Source organism: Paramisgurnus dabryanus, chromosome 17 (genome assembly GCF_030506205.2).
Source record: "Paramisgurnus dabryanus chromosome 17, PD_genome_1.1, whole genome shotgun sequence".
NCBI lineage: Eukaryota > Metazoa > Chordata > Actinopteri > Cypriniformes > Cobitidae > Paramisgurnus > Paramisgurnus dabryanus.
The window spans coordinates 21714809-21727929 of NC_133353.1; the positions used below are offsets into that span (position 1 = coordinate 21714809).

At 35.3% G+C, this 13121-nt stretch overlaps 1 long non-coding RNA gene across 1 annotated transcript; it reads left to right on the forward strand.

Moving 5' to 3' along the window:
* Window positions 1-6702: 6702 nt before the first annotated feature.
* On the forward strand, window positions 6703-11902 carry LOC135778375 (uncharacterized). Its single transcript, XR_010544556.2, has 6 exons — window positions 6703-6744; window positions 7306-7386; window positions 7526-7599; window positions 10085-10177; window positions 10345-10407; window positions 11277-11902. It is a non-coding gene; the product is annotated as an uncharacterized lncRNA (long non-coding RNA).
* The last annotated feature ends 1219 nt before the right edge of the window (window positions 11903-13121 follow it).

Consider the following 13121-nt stretch of genomic DNA (forward strand, 5'->3'; position numbering starts at 1 on the left):
TAGGGTCAGCAATGATTAATAACTTGTTTTTACAAGAATGTTTTAAGAAACCAGTCATTTTATGACTGCTATACTAAATAATCTCAGTAAAGTTACTGCTAACTCTTATAAGTTAGTGTCCTAGAGTTTAATATTAGTAAACTAAATATTAATTTCATATCTGAAAATACAGAACAGTATAACACATACATCTGTTGATTTTCTCAGCAACAATGCAATTCTATAGATTTGACAAGAGGTTTTCCAGAGATTTGTTTGATAATGTTTGAGACCTGACAGGGTGAGGATGTAGTTTGTCTTACCTCATCATAAATCCTTTCTTCTTCCCTTTCCCTGCTTTGCACAAAACATTTCTGATGTCCATCTACAGAAGCCAATAATGATCGAGTCAAAATAGGATTTGCATTGTTATTTAGAAACTTCCTTTAGTCGCGTCATGTTTTCATAAGCCAACTCACTCGCGTGGCGTCTTTTAAATGCGGTTGTGCGCGAATGAACGCAAAGACGCGCGTCGACATGAATATGTGCGTGTACGCGTCATTGCGACTGCTTCGTTGCTTTTACAAGCGTAAATTGGTAACTACATTGCATATAGATCCATTTTTGCCGCGATTGTCTTTGTAAAGGATTGCACTAGTTAACTGCTAAAATTTAAACTTGAGATTTACACCGGGGCACAAAAGATTTACACTTGGGCACGTGCCTGACTGGAGCTGGACCGGACACATTAAACCACATGTGGGTACGAGGCTGCTCACTTTAGCGCCTTTTTGCGGTTAAATTGTTTTAAATCACTTGAGTGTTAGCAAAACGTTGTGCACCGGTGTGAGATTGAACGTGCCCCACGACTGAACGATACAACGTCACCCATTCGCTATGTTCATTTTCGAAACTGGCAACTTATCCACCTTGGTTGGATTTTGACTGGGCTAAGCCAATGTCAATCAACATTCCATCCAATCGGAATTTTGATTTGCAGTCATGTTGAGTATCTATGTTCATCTACCGGGTATAGCTGGCCATCCGAGAAACAAACTCGGGGGCCCTCTAGTGGCTCGGGGCTCCAAGCAGTTGCCTGCCTTGCCTGTTGCCAAGGTGCTCCTCTGAGCAGAGGGACAGGGAGACAGAAAACACCTATGGGAACTCTTGGACAATAAGATACATGAAACACAAAAGGTCCACAGTGTCACTGCTGATGCAACAGTTGAAGTACAGCGATATTTAAATACACCATACATGAACAGAACAAGTGATCCACTGGAGTTTTGGTCAAAATATCAAACTTTCTTCCCTTATCTCTTTCAGCTTGCCAAAATACCTATCAATACCAGCTACATCTGTGTCATATAAAATAGTTTTTTCCAAAGCTGGATAAGTTCTGTGCAAAAAGATAAAACGGTTAACAACTTCTGTTCTTAAATAAAAATTCATGATGTCATTTTTGCATTGGTCTTGTTTATTTTTGTCACTGTTCCATTTTCCATTAAAACTTCAATTTAACACAGAAGTGCATGTTTATCTTACTGTCAAACAGCTCCTACAGGTTATCATCTCCATCCAGTTCACTTTGACTTTGCATCTTTGATGACAAACACATGTGACTTTAATTAAAAATGTGGAGTAAAAGTAACTGCAGGTAAATTGTAGTTAACAAAACACAGAATCCAAACACTAATTTTTAATGGTATTTAATGACTATTTTTTTGACAATACTTCCATGTTGTGAACATATTTACAATAGTTTGCCAAATGTGTCATTATGTTTGGGCCTTGATCTCAGTATTTACACTAATTTGACCAGCAGGATTCGCCAGCGTGTGCGGTGTTTCGAACGCTTCAAAAAACTGAATCAATTTGCGAAGCAATTGGTTCAATTGATTCGAAGCCTTCTTGCTTTTCAGGCTCTGAAATCACCCACAATCCTATGCATGTAGCACCGAAAGCACACCTTTTCACTGACGCAATGACGTGCACTTAGTGATGGTCATTTTCGAAGCACTGCTTCATGAGGCTTCGAAACATTTACGAATCTTTTGTTTCGAATCAGTGGTTCGGAGCTTGTTTCAAACTGGCCAAAGTCACGTGATTTTAGCAAACGAGGTTTCATTACGTCATAACTGTTTCGAAACGTTTCGAAAATCCGATGGTTCACCACTAGGGGGAGTTGATCACATGACCAGTGTCTAATAAGTTTAGGTGAACTCGGGTCAGTTTTATTATGAAAGTTCATAAAACATTTATCCTTCTGACTAATAACACTGCCATGTTGTCTACTTTTTGTTTATAGACAGATTTAATGACAAAAATGTGCATAATTAAAAGGGTAGTTAGTTTTAGGGCTGTCACTTTTGTGAAAAAATCATTTTCGATTTTTAATATATAAGTGTTCATTGAATCGATTGTAAAATCGATTTTCCATGTCTAAAAAAGACGTTTCCATTTTCAACGCCAAATAACAGACAAATGTAAAGAGAGCGCCTGAAATGCAAAAGTCAGCAATATTTCTTATTCATTGTCATTACGTTTCGTGCAGAATAAACAGCAACAGTAGTGCAACATTCTCTAAAAAAATATGCAGAGTGGACTGCTGCCATAAATGAAAAACATTACTGCAGGCTTCAAACGGCTGCTTTTATGATTTAGGCAATTCAAAAATTATTTTAAATAATGATTCGATCCATTCCAAACAACTGTTCTAAAATGAAACTTTAAATAGACTTACTTGAAGTTGAGAACATGATGTGTATTTTTTTATTAAACGTAACCGACACTTAGGCGGCACTAGGCAGGCATAATGAAATGCGCAAAAAGACTAGACCATTACAAATTATTGGTCAGGAAAACAAGTCGATCAACATTTTAGGGGTCAAGAGCAGAGCGCTTTTCATTCACTATATGTCCATCTGTTGAGAAGACGCACTCCGACCGCACTGATGTCCCAGGGAAACTCGGGTACTTCGTTGCCAGCTGCGTATTTCGTACTGCCAATCTTCCATCACAAAACCGGGTCGCTGTCAGCTCGCAAGGGTGGCTCCTTGTCATAACTCATCATCTCCTGTAAGGTCACAATTTTGACGCTCTCTCGTGTTGCACAGGTTTATTGACGTTGTCCTCCATTTTCTTTGCAAAACACTAGATGCAGCGATTGAAAGCGGGAAACTATAGGTGCGTAAAATTGCTGGGTATTTTCTGTCTAGCTTTCGCACACCTACTGCACTTTCGGAATTCTTTATTTTCTTTTTCTGCTTGTTTGTGAGTTTTGTTACATCTATATTTTTAACCGTTTAATTCTTTTAAAATTAATAGTGTACATATTTGGTTAAAATCGATTGCCTATTTTCGTTTTCGAAACTTTTTTTGGTTGGTCCGATCGATTGTGCAATCGATTTTCGAACAAAAAGTGACAGCCCTAGTTAGTTTTATTCATTTGTTTGCCCTAAATAAAACTAAAAACACACAATACACTTTTAACTATGTCTTAATTAAGTTAAATAATTTTTTTAACATATTTTAATAAAAATCTTGCTATTATTTTGTTAAAAAAGTGTAAAATGTGTAGACAGATCTGCTTTTACACTGTTTTGACCAGCAGGGGACGCCAGCGTGTGTGGGTTTCGAACTGCTTCGAAAAACTGAATTAATTTTCGAAGCAATTGGTTCAATTGATTCGATGCTTCGAAAAGCTTCGTTTCTCCCATCACTACGTGCACTTGTTTGCCTGTTCCATTTACGTGTTCTTCAAACGCCAAAGCTAAAGAGAAGCCCCGCCAAGCCTCTGAAGGAAGTGACTTGTATGGACCAGTCCTGCCAAGGAAGTATACTTGAAATTGAGAAACACCTACTGAATGGCATGGTTTAAAAACACAAAGAACAGGAAGTGAAAGTAGAAGCAGTGAGTGAGTCTCCTTAGTCCAGTTGATGGAGTGGGTGCCACCTTGTGGTAGGATGAATGGTAAATGGAGTCCAGAGACAGATGTATAAATCAAGCCTTTGCTGGCCAGCAGAGAGAGCCATGATGACTATTGACATTAACCATATTTCATGTACAATATAAGTTGTTACATAAAGTGCCATTTAAATGGTTCAAAACACACTAAAAAACTGTACCATATTGCATTTAATATAAAATAAAACTGTGATATATGTTGACATTAATTACAATAAATACACATTTATTTCATATTTAAATGTATTTCCAACAGAAATTAAAGTGTATTTTAGTTCACATGAATTGCATGTTAGTACATTGGAAAGTACACTTTAACCATATTTTAAACACAATAAAAGCAAAAATGATAGTAAAAATAAAGATGTATTTAAGTGCCACTTAAGCTGTCAAAAAAATTACTCAAAAGTTCAACTTATTGCATTTAATGTGAAATTAAACTGTGATTTATTTGAAATTAATTACAAATAATGTGCACTAATGCGGCGAAAATAGCACACTTAATTTGCAATTAAGTTTGTTAATATAAAGTATACTTTTTGTGTGATAAGTGCACTTCATAACAGTATATTAAAGTACACTTTATAACAGTATAATAAAGTGCACTTTTTCACAATGGAATATACTGGGAGAAAGCTGTTATGTGTTAAATCAGATATTGTGCATCCTTATATAACCAAAATTGAATGATCCTCATTTCATAACACATCTGTGACGAATCGACTGCAGGGTTGCCAACTTTGGTGATTTGTCTGGAGTGAGATTTCTCCCGAAACATGCGCTTGTAGCGGCCTACTGGAAATTTTGGCCGGTGGACACCACAAGCCTCTTAACATCTAAACCTACACCGACTACATTCATTTCCAAATGTTTGATGTTTTTGTTTTGATAAGTTTCTTTGTGTTTCTGGCAAGTTTCTTTTTGTTTTGATAAGTTTCTTTTTGTTAAATGTTACTTTGACTATTTGATTAATTATGTGATTGTTATGACCAGGGCTTTGCTGAAAGAGAGCTGCACGTTCATCAAGCCCCCCTGAATAAGTATGGTTGATTAACTAAGGTCATAATCTCTGAGGTTAATGCATCCGTGAGGACTATACATGGCATTGTTTGTTTGCATAAAACACGGTGAATAAAACAATGCATGGTGCTTATATTCAGGAAATTACTATATATTGGGCCCTTAGAATGGTCCATCAGCCTCCTGTCTGTCATAAGAATTTTGCTTTGGCTAATATTCACATGTTTATAATCTAGGTCAGGTGTAACAAATAATCATTTTTGAGCTTACCTGCTTTAAGATATAATGCAAGGCTGCATTTTAAACTTCTCACATTTGATTTACTGTCTGTTAATGAAGAAGTAATTTTAGTAAAAGTTGTTCAGGAAATCTAAATTCCATAATAAACCTTAAACTTAATTACTTCAATAGAAGAGCTCAACACTAAGATTTTTTGGCAAAAAAAGTAATTTATTTAAAATTAAATATGGATTAATCCTTTTTTCTTTTCTTTTTTTTACAAAATTACAGAAGTTACAAGTGAGTGATTTTCTCTTCTTTTGTTTATGACTTCAAAATGGATAGTGTTTATTAGGCAGGCTTTAGACAGAATGCAATAAAATGTTTACATTCGGTTAAGACATAATCAGCAGGGCTCAACATAAAGGACTGCCCGGTTGCCCGGGGCAAGCGTGAGAGACGTTCGGGCCAGTAAAAAGTATTGTCACTTGCCCGATTGGGCCAGTGCTTCACCCTCATTCACTAAAATATACTTTCATCAATGTATATTATTTAACATCTTGGAAGCGGACATTTACTTGGGTAAAACACAACAAAAGAAACGTTGCAATATTTTGCACAGTTTTCTGTCAGTTTACAGGTAAAATAAAAAAGTTGGGAACCTTTTTTCGTTGGAACTGTCTGTTGAATATGCCCAGCGGGCATATGACCGACCTTCAACGTTGAAATTTGGTTAAAATTAGGTCAGTTGTTTGTTCAACGTTGAAACAACGTTGAAACAACGGTGAATGGTAAACGGTTGAAAAAGGTTAACAAAATGCTTAAAAATCAACGTTGAAATTTGGTTGAAATAACGTCAGTTGTTTTTTCAACGTTGATTCAACGTTGAAACAACGTTGAAACAACCGTGAAGTAAATGGTTGCAGAGAGACAATAAAATAATGTTTTATAATATGTGAATCATTCAGAAAAAAAATTTAAAAACTCATTTTATAAAATTGATGACATTATAAAAAAAAAATTTAACAAATAATTGAATATACAGGTAGCGACGTAATCTCGCGAGATTACGCGAGACTGGACTGTTTTAACGGCTGTCTTCGAGATCTTGCGTATCACAGGAGAAAATGCTTCAGAGAAAGAAGAGGTAAGGAAATATAAGTCAATGTAAACGCATAACGTTATTTTATTCACATATACAAAGTGGTATGACAAAAAAGCACGATGCCAAATCGGGTTTTTTTCTGTTAGTTGCGACTGTATTCGTTATAGTAGTTAATTTGCTAGACCACGGGATGTTCCCGCCGAAATTGGACTTCGTTATTATGAATATTAATAAATTAATATGAGGTGTGTTTTTATCAACTTAACCACTTGGTTGTTTTTGCTTCAGAAAAGCAACTAGTTATAAATGTAAGGGCTTTTTTGGACAACCTTGGTGAAAAAGTGTTGATTTCGTAGTTCAGTCAGCGTAACTTATATCCGAGAGGTCTTACAGGCGCCACAGACACCTATCAGCCTTTTGTAAGGAGGAGCAGCTCGAGTGCGGTGCGGTCAGTGTAAGCTGCTTAGTTTCTCAAATTCATATTACTGATAAAGTGTTAAAACTTAGATGAGATGTTGGTGTTTTATGGCTCACGAATTCGCAATAACGGATACGTATAGCAGTTCGTGTTAATGACATTAATCCAAACTTATTGATGACGTGATAACATGGGCGTCTAATCCAATATTAATCATGCTGAGGTTTTCTCGACGGGGTAATGTGTATAAATGCAGTTATAAAATTAAAAGGGACAAGATAGTCGACGTGACCCTCATGTTTCCATGGTAATCAGTCAATTACATAAACGTTTATGATCGCATCTGCGGTCATTCGCGCAGTATCCATTATTTTAAGCGGCATGAAACACTTAAGTTAACTCCTTTGTACGAAAATATCATGTCGTGTAAGTTGGCATGCTCTATTCGAATTGAAATACATTGTAACGGTGTAATTTTGCTTACTTGTTGAATAGTTAGCAAGTTTTAATGGAAATAGAAAATATTGGTTATCTAGACAAATGTGCTCTTGTTTTTAGTATATTTTTATAACTCTTTTGTAATGTCTTCGTTATCAGAGCCCTTCAAATTAGAAAAGTGAGGATGATCTTGTCAATGCTGAGATTTTCATGCATCAACAGCCACTACATCTGGATCAGGTAATGTTGTGTTAACCCCGCTATTCTACAATATTTACTTAAATGCAGTATGCAAGTGTATGTATTCATGTTCTGATAAAGTCATTATAGAATTCTCTTCCAATATTGCACTAATTTTACTTTTTTATATTTTGTCAAGATTGAACAAGAAACAGACAGCAAGGGTTGTCAGATCAGAAACAGAATGACACACAAACACAAGAAACTTCACAGGTGAGAATTGAGGCCATGTTTACATTAGAGCATTTGCGTTTTAAAACGGCATTTTAAAATGAAAACGATCCTCGTTTATACTGGCATTTTAAAAAGAATCTTCATCCACACTATACACCACCATAAACGCATAAAACAAGACCAATCACGTAACTGGGCATGCGCATAAAAGTGTAAAATAACTTATTACTCTAATAATAGTTTCCTTTGCACGTTTATGCAGCCTAGGGGTGTGCGATATTGACAAAAAGTCATACATGGGTCCTTTGCTGGCAACTATAACAGACACTATTTTTGAACCTATAAAAATGTGTTTGGGAAAGTCTTATACTGTTCTATTTCCCCCCTACAACATATTAATATGATTAATAGGTTAATTTTGATTTTATAACTAAACAGAAAGGTCTTTATGATTTAAAAAGAAAGCATTCAAGTGAACAGTACTAAACAGTAGCAGACTTGAAGCAAAAATAAATTTCAGCAAATGCAAACTTCAATCAAGCATAGTAAGATGTGAAGTATTACTTCAGCCTACCAGAAATGCTTATTGCATTAATTTTTAAAAGTGTGCGAGGTCTGTGCACTTCCTCCGCTAGCAACACACAAACAGCTAAAAGCGCAAGCGCCTAAACGAGCATTATATTAATGACGTTGAGTTTATTGTTTTTATTAATTTATATTCACAAAACGTATCAACAAAACATCAATTAAAATTAAGAGACAAATTATCTGAAACGAAATTCATTTTAAAGTAGCAAACAAAACTTACATTAAACTGGAAAATAATGTCTGACCCATTACAATTCTCCCTTCATATTGGCCTTTACAACGCCTATATGGCGTTTAAAATTACAGTCTATCTTTCGTAAGCTAACTAAATTTAAACAAAACATAAACACTTATACTGTTCTAGCTCCCCCTACAACATATTAATATGATTAATAGGTTAATTTTGATTTTATAACTAAACAGAAAGGTCTTTATGATTTAAAAAGAAAGCATTCAAGTGAACAGTACTAAACAGTAGCAAACTTGAAGCAAAAATAAATTTCAGCAAATGCAAACTTCAATCAAACATAGTATGAAGTGAAGTATTGCTTTAGCCTACCAGAAATGCTTATTGCATTAATTTTTAAAAGTGTGCGAGGTCCGTGCACTTCCTCCGCTAGCAACACACAAATAGCTAAAAGCCAAGCGCCTAAACGAGCATTATATTAATGACGTTGAGTTTATTGTTTTTATTAATTTATATTCACAAAACTTATCAACAAAACATCGATTAAAATTAAGAGACAAATTATCCGAAACGAAATTCATTTTAAAGTAGCAAACAAAACTTACATTAAACTGGAAAATAATGTCTGACCCATTACAATTCTCCCTTCATATTGGCCTTTGCAACGCCTATATGGCGTTTAAATTACAGTCTTTCTTTCGTAAGCTATCTAAATTTAAACAAAAAATAAACACATTAAACCCAACAATACTCATAAATTAATATAAAACAGACATTATCTATAAGGATACATGTTAAAACAATCCGATATAGCGTTTATAATAGCTGGTTGGTAGATGTTTACTATTTTTGGCAAAACCTCCGTTGCAAACCAACATTTACATGAATAAAATAATTTTTACTTTGAAAATGATGCGCTGTCACGTTAACGTCAGCTGTTCGTTTACATAAGACTCCGTCTACGTTCATTTACACTCAGAGCAATGTTTGAGTTCTCAAACTAAAACAGGGTCTTCAGCGTTTGCGAACGAATCCGTTTATGAGGGTCGAAAACGGTGATGTAGTGTAGATGAAAGGCGTAAACGTAGCAAAAGTAACGCGTTTTAAAGCATAAACGCATTAATGTAAACATAGCCTGAGAGTGGCTTTTTAAAAACACTTGCTACTTGTTTCTCAAGACTGGTTTATCATTGTAATTAGGAAAATATAAGAAACTAATTTAGGATACAATGGTTACTTTTCAGCACAGCAATTAATTTCTTTTGTATGCCACTATTCCTTCTACAGTATGTAGGCCTACATATTTCAAACACTTTGTTTTCAGTAGACAGAGACAAAAGTTAATCCAGTGTTCAGAGTGGATGGTGATGCAAGTTTTATAGAGGCTTCATATTGACAGAAAAAAATGGGTCTTTGTGTTGGTGTATTTGACAGCATTTATTTGTTCTTATCTTTATGTATTATGGGTTTAATCATAATTTTTTTTAATTGTCAATGAGCTGCCACCTACCCTGGTAATGCACCACCAAGATACCATGTTGTAATAGAAATCCGTAATTTACCATTTCTTTTTTGTGAAGCGTCTCCCCTAATACCTTACAATGCATTTAATATTTGTTTTGTAATCAGATCAAGTTCTACTAATCCTAATAATTAAGATACAGTGTTTTGTATTTCACAATTTATGTTTTCTTTTTAAAAGCGGCTATGATGACTTGTTTTTATTTTATTATGTGTTTTAAATTGTAGGCAGATCAACATGCAATTTGAAGACGTGTGATAAAATACAGAGAGGTGAAGTAGTGTGTCTTTCCAGATCCCCAAATCATTCCCCCTTAAAAGGTAATGAATAGTGTTATGACAAAAATGTAAACATTCTTAATTTCTTTAAAAGTTGTACTTGGGCCACAGTTTTCTGTATTTCTTACCACAAGATTACATTTATATTTCTATACTAATGAAATATGTTTTTCTTTTTCCAAACTTTATCAAATGCAATGATCGCTAAGATGAGCTGAAGAGGAGATTTGGGAAGATGCTGTTTCATAAGTCGCTTTGCCAGATCACCTGTGGTAAGTTTGTAAAACATATATTAAAAATAGGATTATAACATCTCCTAATCAAAAGTTTTTGATGGTTGGGATGTCTGCTAACAAGATGCCTTGCTGGTCTGAGTGAGTTTAAAGTCTTACACAGACAGTCCAGAAGTTCTGAAGTCCATCTTCAATTTCATTGGTAAGGGACTACACAAAAGGCTGTTTGACCCACACGTAAAGCAACCTGTCAGTGTTTGCTTTGTTAAGCATCTCATTTGGGCGTGTTGAAAATAAAGTCAATATCACTTAAGCGTTCAGTATTGGGTTCATCTGTAACCAAATCGATCAGAAGCACCATTCACTACCATAGTATTCTTTTATCCTACTATGTAAGTCAATGGTGCTTCTGGTCAGTTTGGTTGCAGACATTCCTTAAAAAATCTTTGTGTTCATCATGACACTTTAAGGTGTAGAAACATCTCAGCAACCTCAAGAGAAATTGGAGGCAACTGAGGTAAATTGCAGATGTTGTTTCAAAGGGTCTGAATATGTATAATGTAAATACGATATGTTTTCTTTTTTCATACATTTGCAAAAGTTTCTAAAATTCTGTTTTTACTTTGTAAAAATATCTAAACAATTACAGTATCATGCAACAACATAAAATTGAAAGTGAAAGGTGTATGATTTCTGAATGCACTGTAGATTATCTTAATTGAACCTCATTGTCATCTTCGTAAACACAACAGCTTTGTTCTTTCATCAGATGACTATGCAATGTTTCAAGTCAGACTATCAAAGAAAACGCATCTTGCCCTGATGTGCAATAACAACATTTTTTTGTACATGGGCTAAAATGCAGCATTTTTTGAAAATTAAATATCTTGTTTTTTCCCCCTCTTTAGATGCTGTCATCGTATTAAGTACAGCATGAGCCAGAATAGATGTGTGGTGGTGGCCATAAGAAGACTGTCAACTAAACCAACAACAAAATTCATATTTGCAGTTTTTCTTGAATAAAGTTTTTCTATTCAGATTAATAAAATGACTTTTAAACATGATTTTGTTTCATATTTTATGATTTTATTCTATATTTAGAAAATTCCACTTCTGCACTACTAACTGGAAACCTAACTGTTTGAAAGAATGTGTTTTTATCCATAAAAAAATATTTTTAACAGCTGCTTTCATGTTTATTTGGAAAGGGTAGGCACCTGCCATCTTATTTGTCCACATTTAAACTTTACCTTCCTTAAGTGTTTAGTTTTATGAATGGGGTTGTACTGTAAGTTATGCGTAGCAAGTTGCATTCATATGATAATTGCATTAAAAATGACACGTTTACAGTAAATCATTTAGTGAGTATTGCAGTGTAAAGTAAAAATCTATATTTAGTGTTAAAAACAACAAGGAAATAGAAGGTTGAAATTGCGTCATGATATCAACCATAATTCACCTATGTTGAAAGTGTGACGTTGAAACAACGTCGTGATTTCAACGTTGAAATTTTTTGCAAAACCGAAAGGTAATCCAACGTTGATTCAACGTTGGTACCTGATGTTGATTCAACGTTGAAATGCCGACTGGGTGTATACAATTACACTTGACTTTTGATTTATTATTTTTAAATATGTGACACTGACAGTTTTTTATTGGGGCCAGTGAACATTTTGGCAGGGCAAGTAAAAACCTGAACCACTGGCCCGACTGGGCCAGTAAAAAAAAATTATTTGCGTTGAGCCCTGATCAGTTGTTTACCATGATACTCATTAAGACAGCTACATTCACAATCTGAATTTGTCCGTTTAAGCCAAAAGACGAACATGGGCTTATTTAAGCGTTGTGGCGCGCACGATGCATCGGATTTACAAGTTCAAGGCTGTGAATCTAATCATTAAACAGCTGTATAATAGTTAGTGTTTAATTACATCTTTCTTGCACTTTCACTCTGAGGAATCGCGCAGCTGTCATCCTTTGAGTTGCACCTCGGTCTGTGATTTGATTCGTCATTTGGGAGTCAATTTGACTGTTTCTTACTTTATGGGGCGCAGACCTGTTGGCTTGTGACATCATACGACCGCGAGATCGATTTAAATGCATACTGAGTCATTTACTGTTGAATCGGTCTCGCGGTGCTGAGACGTCACATGCAGATCGGTCTGCGTGGCGGCGCAAGAAGCTAAACGAGTGAAAAAAAGCAGAGAAGAATGTCTATTTAGCGTGAGATTTCTTTTTTGAGCGTGAGATTGAGGCTGAATGCGTGCGTGAGAGTTGGCAACCCTGCCGGGTTATGTTTTAAATCATATTTTAGGAATGCACTTTATTGATATCGCTGCAGAGTGATGTTTCATATCTTTTACATTTGTTATAACCGGACTGCATGCGAATTTGAACGTCAGAGCTGAAGGAGCGGATGGAGAAATAGTTCCAATATCATAACAATCTTAAATAAAACTTCTAAATATTCCCGTGTGTGCGCCTGCGTGCGCGCGACCCGCTCGCGCGCGTTTGTGTATGTACAGTATGTGCGTTAGTTTTTAATTTAAAATGTCTTAACTCGGAAGGATCTGGATCACAGGTCATTTCATCTGAGATCAATCCGCACGCAACAGCTGGAATCACTTACTGATTCACAGGACACATCAGCCGTTTCCTCAAGTTCACGTCAGGTAAGTGGTTGTAATTAAATGTTAATTTTAGAATATAATCGGCAAAGACGCAAATACTCGACGTTTTTGTAATGATATTTT